Source organism: Triticum dicoccoides, chromosome 4B, assembly GCF_002162155.2.
Source record: "Triticum dicoccoides isolate Atlit2015 ecotype Zavitan chromosome 4B, WEW_v2.0, whole genome shotgun sequence".
Classification (NCBI taxonomy): Eukaryota; Viridiplantae; Streptophyta; class Magnoliopsida; order Poales; family Poaceae; genus Triticum; species Triticum dicoccoides.
In genome coordinates, this window is record NC_041387.1 from 197,025,600 (window position 1) to 197,044,739 (window position 19,140).

Consider the following 19,140-nt stretch of genomic DNA (forward strand, 5'->3'; position numbering starts at 1 on the left):
ATGCTTTTTTTGAGGGAATGAATAGAACAATGCTAACAATGAGATGACTAGCAAATTAGATCATTTTTATCACCATATGGCACTGGGCTACCGTGTTTCATGCTCCTCCATCGTAGTTCTACTCCAGTGGAAAACATGAGTATAACGCACGGTTCTTTGCTCCTCCTCAGGTCGTCGGCACATTTATACGAGCAGTCAAATCACAAGGCCCTTCCTTCTAGCAGTAATGAGCCATCAAATCACAAAGGCCCTCGCCTCTCGTGAAACCGACCAAGCTAGACTGCCCCGCCCTCTAGCCTTTTAAAAAATGTATACTTTTTTACAGTTGTAGTATCGATGGATTGCGCCATGCAGCAAAACTTGAAATAAAAAAAAGGTGGTACATATAGAAGTGCTCGTCGCCAAATTATGGTGTCACAATTTGCTAGTCACAATAATGGTGTCTAGCACAACCCACCCCTCAAATAAAACTAAGCATCGTAGAATTCTTTGACAAAACTAAGCACCCTGAAATTCTTTGACAACTAAACTGCTGGCTATATGAAGTTGGCCATATATATTGTACGTATATAATGTGAAGAAATGAGTGGTAGTACTATACCAACTAAAAGATGAAATGTAAGAAATACTAGTATGTACGTACTAAAGAGTTAAAGTAACGAGAAGAAACATAACATAGTTCTGCTGGGGGCTCAGCACAACACACCCTCAAATTAAACTAAGCACACCTGAAATTAAACTATGCAACTAATCCGGTAGACACTACATTAGAACCACCATGAGCAACAACACTGACACCTTACTCACTCGGAGTCCTCGTCCACGTCCTCGACTTCATGCTTGTCCCTCTTCCTCTTGGCCGATAGGAGTACTTCTTTGCTTGAACCGCACACTTGGCTCTTGCTCTTCATCCAACCCTTGTAGATATTGGAACAAAGGTAACCATCCATTGCAGCGTAGTGGATGTGGTCTATATCTAGTACATTCCGCTGCCATGCATGATGATGAAATGTGTAAGGAGGTTTCTCCAGTTTACTGTACGAAGGATGAACCATGGCTCCTACCGGGGCCACCATTGAAGGCTGGCCACCGAAGGGCAGCAGCCAATTCTTCTGGAGGTCGAAGGGGTTGCCTACAATGAGGCCTATCCGACCCAGGACTTCTTTGTCGTTCGTAACATCTACAATAACGAATTTGACTAGGTTGCTCTCAAGGAAGTTCTTAAAATCCAGGCATTCAAGGTCGGCATGGCATATGTGGTAGACCAAGCATAAGTCATGCACGCAAACCTGGATCACGGCAGGCTTCTTCCTCTCTTCCTCCTTTAAATCCTTCTCTCGTCCTAGGACTCTGGTGTACTCAACATCTAGCCCATCGACCCACTCATCATCTGAGTTTTCGAACATGCGTCTGAAGCGAGAAAGGCATCCTTTCACCGTCACGGAAGAACGGGTGTAGATGACATCGAACTCATCCCTGGTGATGGTTCTAACCTTGTACTCACCGCCGATCATGGAGATTTGGGACGCCATGGATTTGGGAGGAGGGTTAGGATTAGTGGAACTGCCGTAATGTGAAAGGACGGGATGACTAGGAGCGAACTGCCGTAATATTAAAGGACGTGCGGGGACGAGTAGGGGCGAACTACCAGCATGCGAATGACAGGGTAGTGGCTTTCCATTCTCCCATGACACGGGCTTCCTAGAGCCCTTGGATCTGAGATCGAATGGTTGCATGGTGTGATTCTAGACCTATGGGTGAATATCCTATCTTGGAGGGTTATTCTGCAAATTTTCAGCAACTTAGCATGTGACCGTTCGATCTCAGATCCAAGGGCTGCCAGCAGCCCGTATCATGGTCGTGCCTACCACAACCATCGCGTCGCTCACGCGTTCGCGCCCTTAGAGATTTAACACGGTGCGTTAGGCTATCTAATGTTGGCATGTCATCACTTAGTCACTCATACTACAACAAGGTTAGCTATAAGGTTGGCTATAAGTGTATTTTTTTACTTCTCTCTATCTCTTTCTTCGTACTCCCTCCGTCCCATAAACGTTTTTGACACTAGTGTAGTGCCAAAAACGTTCTTATATTATGGGACAGAGGGAGTAATATTTATTGCATTTGCCAAGGAGTGACCTCTTCCAATGAAATGGTGTGCTTATTAGTTTTTTGTTGCTAAGTTTGCTTCATTTAATTAGCTATAGATTCAAAATTGTCTTTTCACCTAGGTACGCGCGCTTACGACCGTTTCTTCCTTGGGTCACCAAACTAGTCTCTCTCTTCTTGATTAACTTGCCACATCAGACTTTATGCCTATGTGGCAAGCTTAGCACATGTAGGAGCAAGTAAGTACAATAGTGCACTTTACATGGCATTTTTGCATATCTGGAGGAAAGAGAGGCAAGAAAAAAGTGGAGAAGTGGGCTCTCATGCAAGAGCCAGCCTCTACTACATGGTGGAGCAGTGGGAGAGACACTTGTATGGAGGTGGTCAGGAATCGGGAGACTCACGCCGGTTGTAGCACCACAGTTCAAACGATAATGGCAAGTCAAATCACGGGGCCCCACCTGTCCAGTAGTAACTCAATGTCAAATCACACAGCCCTACGTTTGCAGCAGCCTGCTCCCTCATCTTCTCGCGTCTCTGTCGAACCGACTAGGCGGAACTGCCCCGCCTACCGCACAGGAAAAGCCCCGCCCTCGACTTTTAAATAGTACAATATACTAATTTTGTATCCATGGATTGTGCCATGGAGCAAAGCCTCTAGAAAACGGCAGTACACATGTACGAAGTATACAACACGCCCGTCACATTCGTGTCGCACCCCAGACGGTCGGTCGGTCTAGCACGCTGCTCTCTGAATGGAACGCGCGTCATATTGCATTTGCACACACATGTGGGACCGCAATTGAGAACCGACCATAGGCACACTCCCCGGCCCCACAAGTCAGGTGACTTAATAGAAGAGGGAGATGAGCGATAGTACTAGAGAAGTGTTGTACTACGTTGGTGCCTGGACGATCCCTGGAAGACACGAAGATCAGTTCATCCATGCATGTGACCAGACTCTAGTAGACACGCCTGGATTGGCTATCGTCTACATATCGTGCAGGCTGTGTTGTACAGGGCTATAGTTGTGGTGAGAAATCTAAAAAAAGGTTTCTTGTCATCTCGCAAAATTAGGTGTCATGTGCTTCAGATCATTGCGAGGGTTAAACAGCGACAACTGAGTTGGGCTAGTCATTGGGGGCACATGCACGAAGACTACTCGGCTGCCATCTAGGTCAAGTCGGCTATGTTAATTAGGAAATCTATCGACGGACCCCTTTTCTACGAGTTTATCTTTAATTTGAGCTTTATTCCTCGTCTAGTTTGTTCGTCGGGATTCATGTTGTCTCCTTTGGGCAGTGAGGTTATGATTTCTTGTCATGTGGCAATTTTTCGTGTTATATGTTATAATCCGGTGCTTTAGATCAAAATGATGACAACTGCGCCTCCGGGCCACGTGCATGAAGACTTCTCTACAGTCATTAACGAGGTCAAGCCGGCTTCGGTAGACAAAAGAAAACTAGTACTCCACTATATAGGCAGGAGCCTCCACACTTTCTTGCTAGTGTTGCTCTGTTCACACTGTCTTGTCCTCTCAAGATCTAAACACGACAGCAGTGGCCACACACTCTCTCTCTCTACTCACTGTCGGTCATAGATCCAGCCGGATCCTCTCCGCTGGGGAAGGTGAGAAGGTGCAATGTTCACACGGTCGTCCTCGACGACAGCTCTTACCCACTGCTGGCGCGTCCCGATCAGCCTGCCTTGCCGTTCTCTCCCACGCACCGCTGGCGGGGGAGGGCCTCGGACCCCTTCTTCCTCGCTACCGTAGTGTGGGCAGATCCGGCCTCCCGCCGCCCACCTAGCGACATCCCGACAACCATGAGGTATAACTTCCTTTGAAACCGGCCTTGCTCTACTTCCCGAGCTCCTGACGTCGCTGCATTTGTATCTTTTACTATTTCTCAGGCCCCCTCGTAGATAGGATCGATCGGCTGTTCGAAAACCACCTATTTTTTTACGGTTAAGAGGTAAAACTAGTTCATGCACTCGAACCTAGTACTACTTGGTTCAAACAAGGAATAAAGGGGGTGGGGGTGGGGGAAGATTTGTTACCTGAATCTAGGACTTGGTCGAAAGAGGAAATAGTGGGGGCAAAAAGTAGCAGAGACTGGCTATACAACTGGTCTCTAGGTCTAATAGGGAAATAAAGGGAAACGCAGAAACTCAATATAAACCCGATCTATTGGTTAAAAAGGGAAAGAAAGTGGGGACTGGGGGACAAGTCAACAGAGTAAGTCCAGCACTAGATTTGCTAGCCTCGCACAGTATAAGGTGGCTATACCGAACAAAAATGGGACCAACCCAGATATCCTGTTTTGATGTTTGTTGCCCCGAGCCACTCTTATGTAATGCCACTGGTAAAATATAGCAGTCACACTATTAAAAGTAAGGACACGTTAAACCAATGTTGTTTTCAATGTAATGCCTCCAGTAATATGAATCAATGGCACTTTTTTACATGTCCTGCTAAATTTCCCATTAAGATAACTTGGTTCTTTTTGTTAGAAATGCAACTCTCCTGGTCCGCCTACTCTCTCATGCCCAAAGTAATGTCGTGTTTATCGGTTGTCATAGTTAATCCTAATGCCCACACTAATATCTAGCAATGCCACTGCTTTAGAAATTGCTACTGTCCTTGTAGGTTTTCCATTCAGATAAGGAACGTGCTTCTTTTCATTTGATGCATGTTTCATCACTTGTCAGTCACCCTCCTTTCCACCTTTTTTGTGCAACAGAGATATACATTTCACGCTCAATCTTAGTTGAACTACACAAATGTTATCCAAATTATAGTTGAACATTCCAGGAGCTTCACAACCAACCATGATGTTGCTCAATTTTATTGCAACTAATGAAGAAGAAGCTCTGTGGGTTTCGTTTTCTGATGGAAATGGAATCGAGGCTGGAGCCCTTTTCTTAAAAAGAATGAAGAAGAAGCTGCTAGCTCACAGGACATTACTTCATTTTAGGTGAACTGCACCAAAAGGTCCCATGAATTGAATCATCCATGTTGGTGACTGAAAGAGCCAGCTTCAGCATCCCAGTCTAAGCACCCCCGGCCACCATCCTTGCGATGCGCGGTACACCTTGTTTGCCACCTGCTCGAACCTAGTGTCACTGATAAAATGAACTAATAATACAGTTAAAATAGAGAGAGTGTCCTCTCTATCATTTCATTTCCAATGTAGATAAAGAAAGTGCTTCTCTTTTTTAATGTATGTTTCATCAACTAGTCCCATTGTTAATGTTTAAGCGTTTCTCCAAACTGGGGTGCTTAATTTCAGTTGATCTATACAAAAATAGAGATTTGAATGTCTCAAGGCGCCTCCTTGTACTACCGCTGTACACTGATGTTCATTACTGGCAGAAGGTGTATCTGGGAGACTTGGGACGATTTCCAGTATGAGGCGTACCGTATGAGGCATTGCAGGGCGCATCTCGCCCTCGCAGCATGGCATACTATGATACTATCGCAATATTTTCTTCTATTTTTCTTGTGTGTTTCATCAACTAGTGCCACTATAATGTAATCACGCTTTTTCATTATCTGTGCAAACAGGGTTATTCAGCTGCATTTTGGTGGAACTGCACAAATGTACGTATGGAACCGGCATATATGCAGAGTGCGAGGTGTGCCAAGTAAAAATTACCGACACTAACCATGCTGCATGCACGCATTGGCATCCACCACCACTAGTGGGATGTGTGGCGCTCTCTGTGGACGGATCTTTCTCGGCAGAAAATCCTCTAACCAAAAACTAGTAGCTTATATTGGCAGTTTTCTAGGGAGTACTCTTTTCTGAAAGAAGCACCAATCTATTTTTCTTTATTTGTACAATGTGTCACAACTTTTACCCAAAGGTCCAGAGCTATTTTAGGGTGATTGGCGTAGTACTTGAAGACTGATTGTAAGCATGATTTTCATTAGATGTCACACTGATTGTAAGCATTAGCAGGTGGAAGATTAGGTTAGTGCGAAGCTTACCTTAAACCCTACCGCCGCCGTTGAAATGAGGCGAGCATCAAGGGACCCATGGAGAACGGCGGGGAAGCGACATCGCGCCATCCGACCTCCTCTTGCTGTGGGAGAACGAATACTCCTATGGCTCCGGCTGGCTCTGCACCCTCACGAACGACAGACCATACTCGATCGATTCTCGACCTTCGACCTGTACGCCCACCACCTCTGCTTGACTGTCGCCTCAAGCGAATCCGTCTGCTCCATCGCCCACAGGAGATACTCGATGAACTCGGGGGACTGCGGCGTGACTGCCGCCGAGGAGTACATGTACATCGCCACCCTCATCGTCGCCGTCTCGCTCTTTTGCATACATTGTCACATGGCCCTCACCATCCTCGAAATCTCCCACTCATTGTCAAACCAAGTAAGGATCTCCTTCAACCTGGCTAACTTTGCCTGGTCGCCGCCGACGATCTTCCTGATTCACTGCTGCATCCTCTCCATAGATGTCCTTTTGAGTGGTCCGGTGTTAGCTTTGGAAGATGGGAGGAGATATGGTGGTCTTGCAATAGAGAAGAGGGAGAGGAGAGATGGTGGTTTTGGAATGGATATGATGGAGAGGAGAGGAGGTGGTTTTGCAATGGAGAAGATGAGAAGAGGGAGAGGCGACACGGTGGTTTTGGAATGGAGATGGTGGAGAGGAGAGGAGGTGGTTTTGCAATGGAGAAGAGGGAGAGGAGCGTGCGGCAGCGATTTAGGATTGGAGGAGAGGGACGGCACGCTGTGACTGGATCAAAATCAATTTACCCTTCAATTAAGAAAGCGACCCCACATTAACTAGTCTCCCTTTTATTCTGGGTCATAATTGACCATGATTTTTGCACATAAAATATATGTTATACGTTGCAAAAATAATATAATTTTGAAAGTACATTCAGATACAAACCAAATGATATAATTTTTGGTGACATGCATTCACATTTTGCTTGTCAAGTACAGTACGTGGTCAAACTTTGACCCAAAATATGCAAAACAAAAAAATACTTCCAAGACCAGCGCCGCTCTTCCGCTCTTCTCCTCTTAAACCACCGTCGCTCCTCTCCTATTCCAATCTAAATCCAGCGCCGCTCCTCTCCTCTTCCATTTCAGAACCACCGCCCCTCCTCTCTTGTTCCAGTCCAAAACTAGCATCGCTCCTCTCCCGTTCTAATCCAAAACCAGCGCTGCTCCTCTCCTCTTCCATTCAAAAACCACCGCCGGTGAGTGAAGGTGTTGTGGAGAAGTAGATCGATGAAGGAGTACAACCGATACATGAGGATCGCAGACGGCGACCCTATGAAGCTAGCTAGGATGTTGGAGATACAGTCTTGGTTTGACAACAAGGACCAACTAGCGGCGACGGCAACATCCATGGCCAAATATCTGCAACAGAGCTTCTCCTCTGGACCATGGCACCATCCGGAGGGAGTCGCGCGGGAGTACATAGAGCTTCTCCTCTGGGCCATGGAGCAAACAGATTCATCGAATCAGATCGTGAGGGAGCGGTGGTCGGAGTATCAATCCCAGATGGAGCATCCACCAGAGACTGAAGGATCGAGCATCTACACGGTGCCGTTTGTGAGGATGTCCTGCCAGAGCGAGCCTATGGAGTTCTCGTTGACCGAACCGAATTTCAAGAGGAGAAAAGCAGTTGGCCCGATGACGCTTCCCCGCCATCCTCTCCCTCGCCGTTCACATCGGCTCACGGGGCGGCTGTCTGCTGCCGAGGAATAGGAGGGGACTGTCCCCCCCCCCCCAGCCCAATAGTCGGGCATGTTGTGAATTGTCAGGAGGAGCTTAGGGTTGTCAGTATTTACAGGTTCTGAATTGTGTTTCGTGTTGTGTATTTTGAGAGTACTTTCAGATATGAATATCTTTTGAATTTCAGATTTGCAGTATTGAGCATATGAAGTATTTTATGAATTCTAGAGATCTATTTTTAGCACTTAATAAAAGGTAGTTTCATAGGAGTATAAAAGTGCAGACAATGTGATTCTCAGAGAAGAAACTGCAAGTTCAATTTCAGATAAGAAGCTGTAACTTTCACAGGCAGAGCATTTATATTAACACGACCTTTTCAAACAGGGTTAACATCATGTTGGAAGTTCTATTCATGGTCGAAAATGGAACTACCAGCCAGTTAACATCATGCTGCTCAACATTCATGCATAACACATCTTTTATGATGCACAGTCAAAAAGATATGCTATTTTCAAAATGCCCAGACAATGTCGAGTGTGCGAAACATAGAGAAAATGAGGTACGAAGTTTTGGCAAGTGTTGGAAGTGGTGTACGTAGATGACAATGGGAACCCACATGTCAATAAAGGCAGAGGCAAAAAAATTGGAGATATTTTCCCTGCATAGGTGGAATCGAACCCGGGTGGAACAGCTGTCAGATAGTGTCACTTGGCCACTAGGCTAGTTCAGTAGTTTTGTTAATAATAAGGCACTTCCTCAGGTGGTCGGATCCCCTCCTGTGCCTTTGTGCGCTCGCCGCGATGCTGTTGTCTGCCGTTGTGAACATGCTGCACAAACGAGAGGAATCTGGAGAGGACTGTACGTGGAGAGACGGACAGTCGGAACCCACCAGGTCTATGGCCGTACGCAAGCAAGTGCCTCGTCGAAAAAATACTTCCTCCTAATGCTATACTGACATTGGGGCCCACGGGTTTGTCAACATAATTACATTTTTAGGTGCTTCAACGTAGTTACTATAGGAGATAAATTCACAACGAAGCCGGGGAGCTGGCAGGTATAATTTATTATCACTGGGGCAGCAAGTATCAGCTGGGTTTTGGGCTGCCCCGTCTACGCTTTCTTTTTTAACATGCGCAGCCCACGACCTCGGATGGGAGCTCCATAGGGATGTTTGTATTCTCTTGAGGATTGTCATGTATCGACCAGCCTATGGACCTCCCATCCGAGGTTTTATTTTTCCAGAAACATCGGCAGACCAATTTATGTAATTTTTTAAAGAAAACGCAAAGGTTTGTTCTATTTTTCTATATAAGAATAGGAACTCTAGGTCCAACTTATGTTTCCCTTCTAACTATATTATATATATTTAAATTATTTTATATGTTATTATATATTATTTTTATTGTCATCATATATTTAACAGATGCTTACATATGTAAAAAAACAATATCCCACATCTTATTAACTTATAAAAATAATTTCTTAACAATAAAATCCTGGATTGTTTTGGCATGAAAATCCTAGTGATTGTGTACAAAAGCTTGGTAAGATTAAGGACGAATGTAATAATATCACTTATTATTTAAATATATTTATAACAAAATGTGCAACCCCTTTTTATTTTTTGATAACATTGCTGGCCCAACCCAACATTATAATTAGAATCAGCCCAACAAAATCGTGTATTTCGAGAAAGTGCGAATGGCCTGTAATTTTTTTGGAAAAATAATAAATGTGCCGCATGGACACTACATTATTTGTTCACCCAGTCTAGCTAATGGACTGTAACTCAAAAAAATAGATCAAATTGACTGTAAATTCTACCGCGCAAAAAAAGACTGTAAATTCTGAAAAAATGGGTTGAATACATGCCACATTTTTTTAGGGTGAAATGTGGGCCAATAGGTCGAAGCCAACGCAAGTTGTTGTCAATTTAGTCAACAAATGATTCTGACATGTTAGCCGTTGGATTTACATCCAATGACAGGCATCCATCTTCAATCTCTCGTATTCTTCCTCCAGCGCTGCCGGGACCACCTCTCGCCTCCTGCTGCTAGCAGCTCTGCTTAGCACGCTTCACTGTGAAGCGCTACTCCACCGTTGGCCAGGCCATCCCTCCACCCCTCCACACCTCCTGTTCTTCTCCACCGACTGCCGAACCACACCGCACTAGAACCGTTAACCCTCGTACACCTCTCCGTCTGCAACTCTACTCCCACGTCTTCCCATCTCTGGCTCGTTGCTGTCCAGGGCCTCGCCGTCGTCCACCACCTTGGATGCGCTCGGCACGGCATGCTCAACGTGGTCAACGAATGACACCATCGGAAGTAGACTATGCGTGGAGAGTCTGACAGTTGTGTCCACGACCGCACACAAGGAAATGCCTCCTTATTACGCGCAAAATAATGATTCCTCCACCTGACATCTAGGACCCACCAGAAGGGCCTCTGTATTTCGCGAAAAAAACGTGCCCCCCGCTAACAGGTGGGACCCACCAGCTGTCTTTGCACGCAAGGAAGTGCCTCCTTATTACGCATAAAAAAATGAATACCCCCTGCCAGCTGGAACCGAGCATAGTGGGAGGCTGACTTGTGTGCCTACCAATTGACAGGGACGGAGGGCTTTGTCAACTTAGTCAATATGAACGATTCTAGCTCCTGTTACCGTATGATGTTCATCCAACGGTCGTAGTGCTTCTTCAACCTCTGGTCTTCTTGCTCCAGCCGCCCAAACCAGCACCGGTCGTGCCGCGTGCTCCTGCCTCCCGTGGCCGGCTGTAATGCCGCGGAGGACTCAACACCCCCTACTACTCCCACCGCGGGCCAGGCCATCCCTCTACTCACCCACACCCCCTATTATTCTGCAGCGACGACAGCCTCACACCGCAGCCGAACCAGTGAACCCTCGTACTCCTTTTCACGTGGGCATCTGATAACCCGCAAGTATACGGGATAGTTGTAGCCTCTTTCGATAAGTAAGAGTGTCAAACCCAACGAGGAGCTAAAGGTAGACCAAATGCTCTCTCAAGTCCTATCGGCCACTGATACGACTCTACGCACACTTGACGATCACTTTACCTAGAACAAGTATGAAACTAGAAGTACTTTGTAGGTGTGATAGGATAGGTTTGCAAGATAATAAAGAACACGTAAATAAAAAGTAGGGAATGTTTAGATAAAGATGCAATAAAGTAAATAAAGCGAGTGTGTAAAAGTGGTGGTCGGAGTTGTGAAAGTGTCCCTAAGCAATTGACTACATACTAGACCGATAGCAAGTTTTATGTGGGAGAGGCATAAGCTAACAAACTTTCTCTTCTTGGATCATATGCACTTATGATTGGAACTCTAGCAAGCGTCCGCAACTACTAAAGATTCATTAAGGTAAAACCCAACCATAGAATTAAAGCATCAAGTCCCATTTATCCCGCATGCAACAATCCCCTTACTCGGGTTTATGCTTCTGTCACTCAAGTAACCCACCATAAAAGAATCATGAACGTATTGCAACACCCTATAGCGGGAATCCCTCATGCTTGCGCGACACGGAGGGCACAATAGGACAGCAACATAACCACAAGCAAATTAAATCAATCATAGCAATTCATCAACCACCAATAGGACAACGAAAATCTACTCACACTACACCATGACAAAAATTTAAGGGCAATTAACTATCGGAAATGATCAAGAATTGAGGTCAATTAACTGCCCCCAAAGCTCTCTGTGCCGGGTAATATTATGCGGGTCAACATAACTGCCGGGAATGGTGGAGTCACACGGGCAGACAACCTGCCGGCATCTTCAGGGTCAGCCCAATTGCCCTAAATTCCATTTGAGGGCGAAAACACTGCCACTAACCAAGTTAGCGTGGCGCGCGCACGAAACAATTTTTTTTTGAGAACTCTCGCCCAACTTTATTCATTCAAAGATAAGCGACATAGGTACATGGTTTGGGTCATGAGGGTTGCCCAACCACACATGTCTACCTATTCCAGGAGTACATGCAAACTTGGCGAGATTATGAGCCTCATAATTATGGTTCCTACGCTCATGAACAAAAGAGAAAGAAATTAAACTATTACATCGAAGCATTATTTCATGTATAAGAGCAGCGTTGGGACCTCTCGTCCCTCTGTTGATATCATTGACCACTTCTTGGCAATCCGATGCCACACATATATTCATTATCGCGAGATCTTCTGCCAAAGCCAACGCTTCTCTGCAAGCATAAGTCTCGAGCATCATCGGATCAGTAACTCCGTGATAAACCACTGCTGATGATCCCAGGTAATTGCCGTCCTGATCGCGGCAAATTGCTGTCGCAGCTCCTCCACGCCGAGACCTGGCCACTGCCCCATCTGCATTCAATTTTACCGTACCACTCGGAGGTGGAAGCCACCTCTTCTGCACAACCGGCCCCCTTTGCGTTATTTCATGCACCTTCTTCTCATGTATCTGACCCAGCTCCTGTATATAATTATTCACAAGGATGTGGTCTGTTGTGAGCTCTGGAAAATTGACTCATATATAGCCTTCCTCCTTGCATACCAGATAGACCATAAAGTAATTACCATTCTCGTAAAACTTGCATGGTCCAGAGATTCGTTCAGTTGGAATAACCAAATCCTCGCGTTGGCTTCTAAGTTTTCTGACATTTTGGAGACAAGTACCTCATCAGATAGAGCCCAAACGCAGCATGACATTGTGCATGACACCAGCGCATGCCTCCATGAGTCAACACAACCACATAGCGGGCATGTGGCCTGTACCGCCCTATGCAAAGTGTCCGTCGTTGGTAGCGAATGATGAGCGAGCCTCCAAAGAAAAATCCTTACCTTCGACGACACCTGCAACTTCCATAGTGAGCTCCATGATCGTTCTTCTTGTTCGCCATTGGAAGACCCACTCCTTCCTTCGAGCCACTCCTCCCTTTGCAGCTTAGTTTTCTGAAGAAATTTGTAAGCCGAACTAACAGTGAAGTTGCCCTTCTTCTCCGGGTGCCATGCCCAGAAGTCTGATACACTGCGTGTACATACAGGGATCTTCAATGTGGCATTGGCATCAATAGGCAAGAAAACACTACGTATCAAGTCCTCATTCCATGAAGCAGTCGCCGGGATCTGTAGCTCTGACAAATACCTTGGAGGGTTTGCCACTAGCGACGTGATCGGTCGTGGAGTCATCTCCTTCGGTATCCAATTATGGGCCCAAATATCAGTTGTTTGTCCATTGCTGTAGTAGATCCCTTCCCTCCATAATAGCCCGCCAAATCTGAGATGATCGAGGCCCCAACTCAGCATCAAGTATAGTCTTGTCTGGGTAGTACACAACTTTTAGAATTCTAGCACTTAGGCTGGTTGGTTCCTGGAGGAGCCTCCATGCTTGTCTAGCAAGCAGGGCCAAATTAAAAATCTCAAGGTCCCTGAATCCAAGACCCCCCAAATGCTTTGGCCGAGTCATAACATCCCAAGAAACCCATGCTGGCTTGCGCTCACCTTGCTTACATCCCCACCAAATTTCCTGATAATAGACTTGATGTGATCACACAGTCCCCTTGGGAGTTTAAAGCAAGACATCGAAAAAACCGAGATGGCTTGTGCTACTGATTTGATAAGAACATCCTTACCCCCTACCAATAGGCATTTGCTCATCCATTCCTTCACCTTGTCCCACACCCTGTCACTCAAATACTTGAACGTACCCTTCTTTGAGTGGCCCACATCAGTTGGCATGCCCAAATATCTGTCATTCAAAGACTCATTGTGAACTTGCAAATAACCCTTGACAGCATCAAGCACTATCTCTAGGCAGCCCTTACTGAAAAATATAGATGAATTTTCCTTATTAATTCTCTGACCCGATGCCATGCAATAAGTATTCAAAAGGTTTGAAACTTCCTCCGCTCCATCAACCCTTGCCCTGAAAAACAACAGGCTATCATCCGCGAATAAAAGATGATTCACCGCCGGTGCCGACGGTGCCACCTTAATGCCGCTGAGCTGGGATGATTCATTTTGAGAGTTTAACAGGCACGAAAGGCCCTCTGCTGCTAACAAGAAAAGGTAAGGAGAGATTGGATCTCATGTCGAATACCTCTCGTAGGTTGGAATTCCTCTGACTTCACACCATTAAACATAACCGAAAAGGATACTGAGCTCACCATATTCATCACGACAGTCACCCAAGGTGTAGCAAAACCCAGTTTCTCCATGATTGACTTCAAATAAGACCACTCCACTCGATCATAAACCTTCATCATGTAAAGTTTTAGTGCAGCATAAACATTATTGCTTGACCTCTTCCGTTTCATAAAGTGCAAACACTCGTACGCTGAGATTATGTTGTCAGTAATCAACCTTCCAGGGACGAATGCTGACTGCTCAGCTGACATAATCTCCGGTAGAATCACTTTCATATGGTTTGCCAGCACCTTCGAGGCTATCTTATAAAAAACATTACATAGGCTTATTGGGCGGAATTGAGATAGCAACATCGGGTTAGGTACCTTTGGGATTAATACCAGCAATGTGTTATTCACCGCCGCCGGACTTTCCTCTCCCTTCACAATAGCTAACACTGCATTTGTTACCGCAAGTCCACATACATCCCAGTGCTTCTGGAAAAAGTGTGCCGGAAAACCGTCAGGCCCTGGAGCTTTTGTTGGGAACATTTGGAATAGCGCGGTCTTGACCTCCGTCGCATCGTATGGGGCCAACAAGGTTTCATTCATAGACGCGGTAACTTTGACCAGTACATGCTGAAGAACCTCATCCACCCCCTGGACCCCCTCCGAGCTATATAGTTTTTTGTAAAACTCCAATGCCATTCGCTGCATCTCAGTCTGGTCACTTGTAACTTGTCCACATGGCCCTTCTAGAGCCTTTATTAGATTCTTCCTTCTCCGCATAGAGGCTCGCATATGAAAGAAGTGCGAGTTCCGGTTTCCCGCCGATAGCCACTCCACCCGTGAACGTTGTCGCCACATCAATTCTTCTCGCAGGTAAAGCTCAATCAGACGATCGTTTATCTTTACTTCCGCATGCGACGTGCCCTGCCTCGCTGCATCGTTGCGCAGGCGATCCAACTCCTTCTTCAAAGTACGTATCTCGCCCTTAACGCTGCCAAATGTGGACTTGGACCAGGCTCCCAAGTTTCGAGCCAGTGCCTCAAGGTTCGCACGCACGTCACACACCCGCGGGTTGTGGCTGTTGAGCTACCACCCCGACTGAACTGCTAGCTTGAGGTCTGGGTGAGTATCCCACATAATTTCATAACGAAACTACTTCGTTTTCTTTCCTTCCCCACCCGGTTGTGCTAAGTGTAGAAGTACCGCTGAGTGATCTGAAGTAGCCGCCGTAATGTGTTCCACGTGTGACACTCCAAATTTTTTTATTTGGTTTTTATCAAAAACTTTGTGGTTTTTGAGGAGAGGCCATTTTAAAATTTTTCTTTTCAAAAAAACCTTCCACTTAAAAACTTCCTTTGCTTTGGCAAGGATTTTATTTTTTTCAAACTTTGGTGTTTGATCTTATGAAAACTTCTTCTCTGTTGGTTCTCTCTCAAATTTATTTTGGGAGTTTAATTTGTTTTCTTTTAAAATGAAACTCTATGAAAATTTGGGGATTTTCATATCTTGGAACCATCCTTGACTTAGCATTTTTTTTGACCTAGTGGTAAAACCTCTCCAAAACCTCCCCTACACCTTGTGATCAACCTAAGTTATCTGTCCCAACTAATCTAAACAAGTTTTGGATTTTATTCTAATTATTTTTCCTCTCAAATCAATTCTGAAAATTATTTGGAACCTGAGTGATTTTCAAAGCAAGTACTCTTTTTCATTTGAGTTTTGACCTCAAACCAACTCTCCTGGATAGTCCTTTGTACCCACAACTCAGAACCATCTTGATCCACTCCTTCTCTTTTCAAATTTTTCAAAATTCAGTCTCTGCAAGTTTGGACCAGATTTGCCAAATTTGATGAAATTCATATCTACACTACTCCAAAAATTCCACCAAAATTCAGGCAACCTATGTGAGCAATGAGAAGCCACTCCACCAAGTTTCAGCTCAAGGAAAAATCTGCAGAGGCCAAAAGCATTCTGTCGAACACCTGAGCTGCACTATTCCTTTGCAAATTCAGAAAGTTCAGAGATTCAGTTTTTAGTGTCGTTTTCGTCCGTCAGTTTCAGTCACGCGGCCACAATGCGCTTGGCGCGTTGCACGCGGCTTTTTCTCCCTGGCCAGCACCCCCGCACGCGCGCTTGGCGTCTTACCGGCGTCGGTGGCGCCCTGGCCGCCCACGCCGGCGTGTCTTGCGGCGGCCGAAACCCCGTTGCAGCCGACAGGGAACAAGAACGGCGGCTCAACGCCGTTCCGCGCCGCCCATCGCTCCCTGGCTCTCCGCGTGGCCTCATGCACGCCAGCGCACCCCCGCTGCACCGTCGCCGTGGCCCGACAGCACTGGACGCGCTCTCTGCCGCCAACGGACCCGCGTCGTCCCGTTCCGACCAAAGCCTGCCCTAAGCTTCTAATCCAAGTACGGTTAGCGTCTAAACGGACCCAGTAAACTCCCACGACGGCGCTCGACTCCCTAATCACCCCCGACCAAGCACTGCGCCACCGTAACCATCGCCAGAAATCCCCGTTCACGGCCACCGCCTCGGACCGCCTATAAAAAGGGCCCCCGAGCTCACCCTCGTGCACGCATCATCACTACACCTCACCAACGCCCCGCCAGGCCACTAGGGGGACCTCGAGGAGGTCTCCTCCCCCAGCTCCGGCCGCCCCGATCCGCCTCGGCCTCCACCTCGATTCGCTCCGGTGAGGCCCTCTCTGGCGCCCAAACCCCGTCAGTTACTCCCTCTAGCTACCAGAAACCTAACCCCCTCCTCAATTTGATCACTGCAGCTCTCTCCGACGAAGTCCGCAACCACCCGAACCGCCGTCCGCCGGAGCAAAGCTCGCCGTCGACGTGGTGCTCGCCGACCACCACCACCACCACCAACCGACGCGGAAGGGTGCCCTGAACACGGAGGTACCCTCCGATCACTCTGCCTCGCCGTGGATCGCTGCCGGCGACCACCGCGGCTCTCGGGCACCGGCGAACTCTGCCGCCCCGTTTGAATATTTAAACCTGACGGGCGGGACCCGCCTGTCAGCCTCTCTATCCTGTCGGAGCGAAGCGTTTTCTGAAAACGTCTTCTGCCGAATGCGCTTTCCCTCTGGGCTAGCGTAGTCGCTACCGAAGCGCTTTCTGTTTTTATAAACTAGCCCCTAGAAAACTTCTGTTTCATTACAGATGAGTCCCTGGACAAAAACCTTTATAACTTTTAAACAGAAAGGTATTTTTGGTTGATTCTTTTTCTGTTCTCTTTAAAATTTTGTCTAGTTTTTTATCAGATTTATTTGAAAAATATTTGGTATACTTTTTGTGCACCTCTTGGTATTTACGATAGCGCATATACTTTCTTTATACCGTAGATACCGAAGGAGGTGACGGAGCCGCGAACTTCACCGAGCTAGGCTCCGACTACTCCGAACCAGGCAAGCATGTTTGAACTTTTGATATGATGAGTGTCTTGGCATGTCCTGCATTTAGTTAGTTTCATGGCATGTTGATGAGCATACCGATGAACGTTATTTTATGCAATGTTGAGGTCCATAAGTGGATGGATGTGAGTATGAATGGCCATGTGTTGGCATAAGGATGGGTAAGATGGCAGTGTTGTAGCATGCCAGACTTATGCCAGACTACGTGACTTCAATGTCAGCTCGTATCATTCCAGTTCCTTTCATTCCGCCTTCCCTGTACTACCACATGTTTTCCGCAAGGAATATGGTTTAGTAAGTTGTAAACCGCTTTCCTGGTACACACCAAAAGGAGAGGCCGGGATGATGGTTCCATGGCCCTGGATTAAAGCCAGTCATCCGGTCAGGGGGCATGGGTGTTTCCGGTTGGGACCGAGAGGGGGGCACCCCTTAGAGCGCGCGTATATAAATTTGATCCCATGCTATTCGAGATTGTGATCTCCCCGTCTCAAAAGTTTTTCTTGGACGATGTCTAGGGTGATTCCTAGCATCGAGAGGTAGGATGGGTGTGTACTGGTTAGCTGTGTTTTCTTCCGAAATACCGTAAACGGAACTAGTCCTTCGTGACTACGGAAATCCGTTGGCTGTGGGAATAATTTTGTACAAACTCTGCAGAGTCTTATATTCCTCCAAATCATCTATTCCATGTCCTAGATCAATATTATCTTATCCTAATCAAATGTCAGATTTGATGACAGAAACTCCGGTGATTCGCATGAGTGCTAATTTCGGTGAAATGATTATTTCTGTGGATGAACTAACCCATTTATTCTTATGAATTAAATGTTTATTATGAGTATATTTACTTGTGAATAAAAGCCCTTTCTGCGATGTCGCTCAGACGTCCGACTGTGGCATTGTTGTATTTTATTTTCCTTTAAAGCCCTTTCTGTGATGTCGCCCCGACGTCCGACTGTGGCATTTCTTTTAAAGCCCTTTTCTGGGATGTCGCCCCGACGTCCGACTGTGGCATTTCTTTTAAAGCCCTTTCTGTGATGTCGCCCCGACGTCCGACTGTGGCATTTCTTTTAAAGCCCTTTTTGTGATGTCGCCTCGACGTCCGACTGTGGCATTTCTTTTAAAGCCCTTTCTGTGATGTCGCCCCGACGTCCGACTGTGGCATTTCTTTTAAAGCCCTTTATGTGGTGTCGCTAAGACGCTCGACTGTGGCATCATTTCCTTATATTTATTTGTTCACCTTTCGAGGCATCGCTTCAGACACCAGATCGGTATTTAATTGCATTTTGTTGGGATTTCAGGCGGACTACCGCCATTTCCCTTTTACTTACCTTGTTAAGCTAATTTTTGACTGTACATTGGTGAATTAATCATGACGCATCCATGCATGCATTTGTTATATCTTACGTCCGAACTGTCTTGCGAGTACTTTCAAAGTACTCACTGGCTTGTTGATTTGGCCAGATGCTGACGAAGGCGATCTCATGGATGAAGAGTTTGATAGTGAGTCCGACACCTAGAGGAGTCCCAGTCAGTCTCGTGTGACCCTGGATTTGGTCACTGTTTTATATCCGCTTCTGCTACCAAATAAATTCATCGAGCCTCACCTCGACCCTCGATGAGATGATAGACTTAGAGTCTTGTATTTCTCTCCCCACTGTGTTTTTCCACCACCGCCCTATCCTCGAGTCAGTAGTATGTCTCCACACCACTGTGTCATGTCCGCCATTATGTATAATTATTGGCGTGGTTGTAATAATTTGGTTGAGCAACCGCAGTT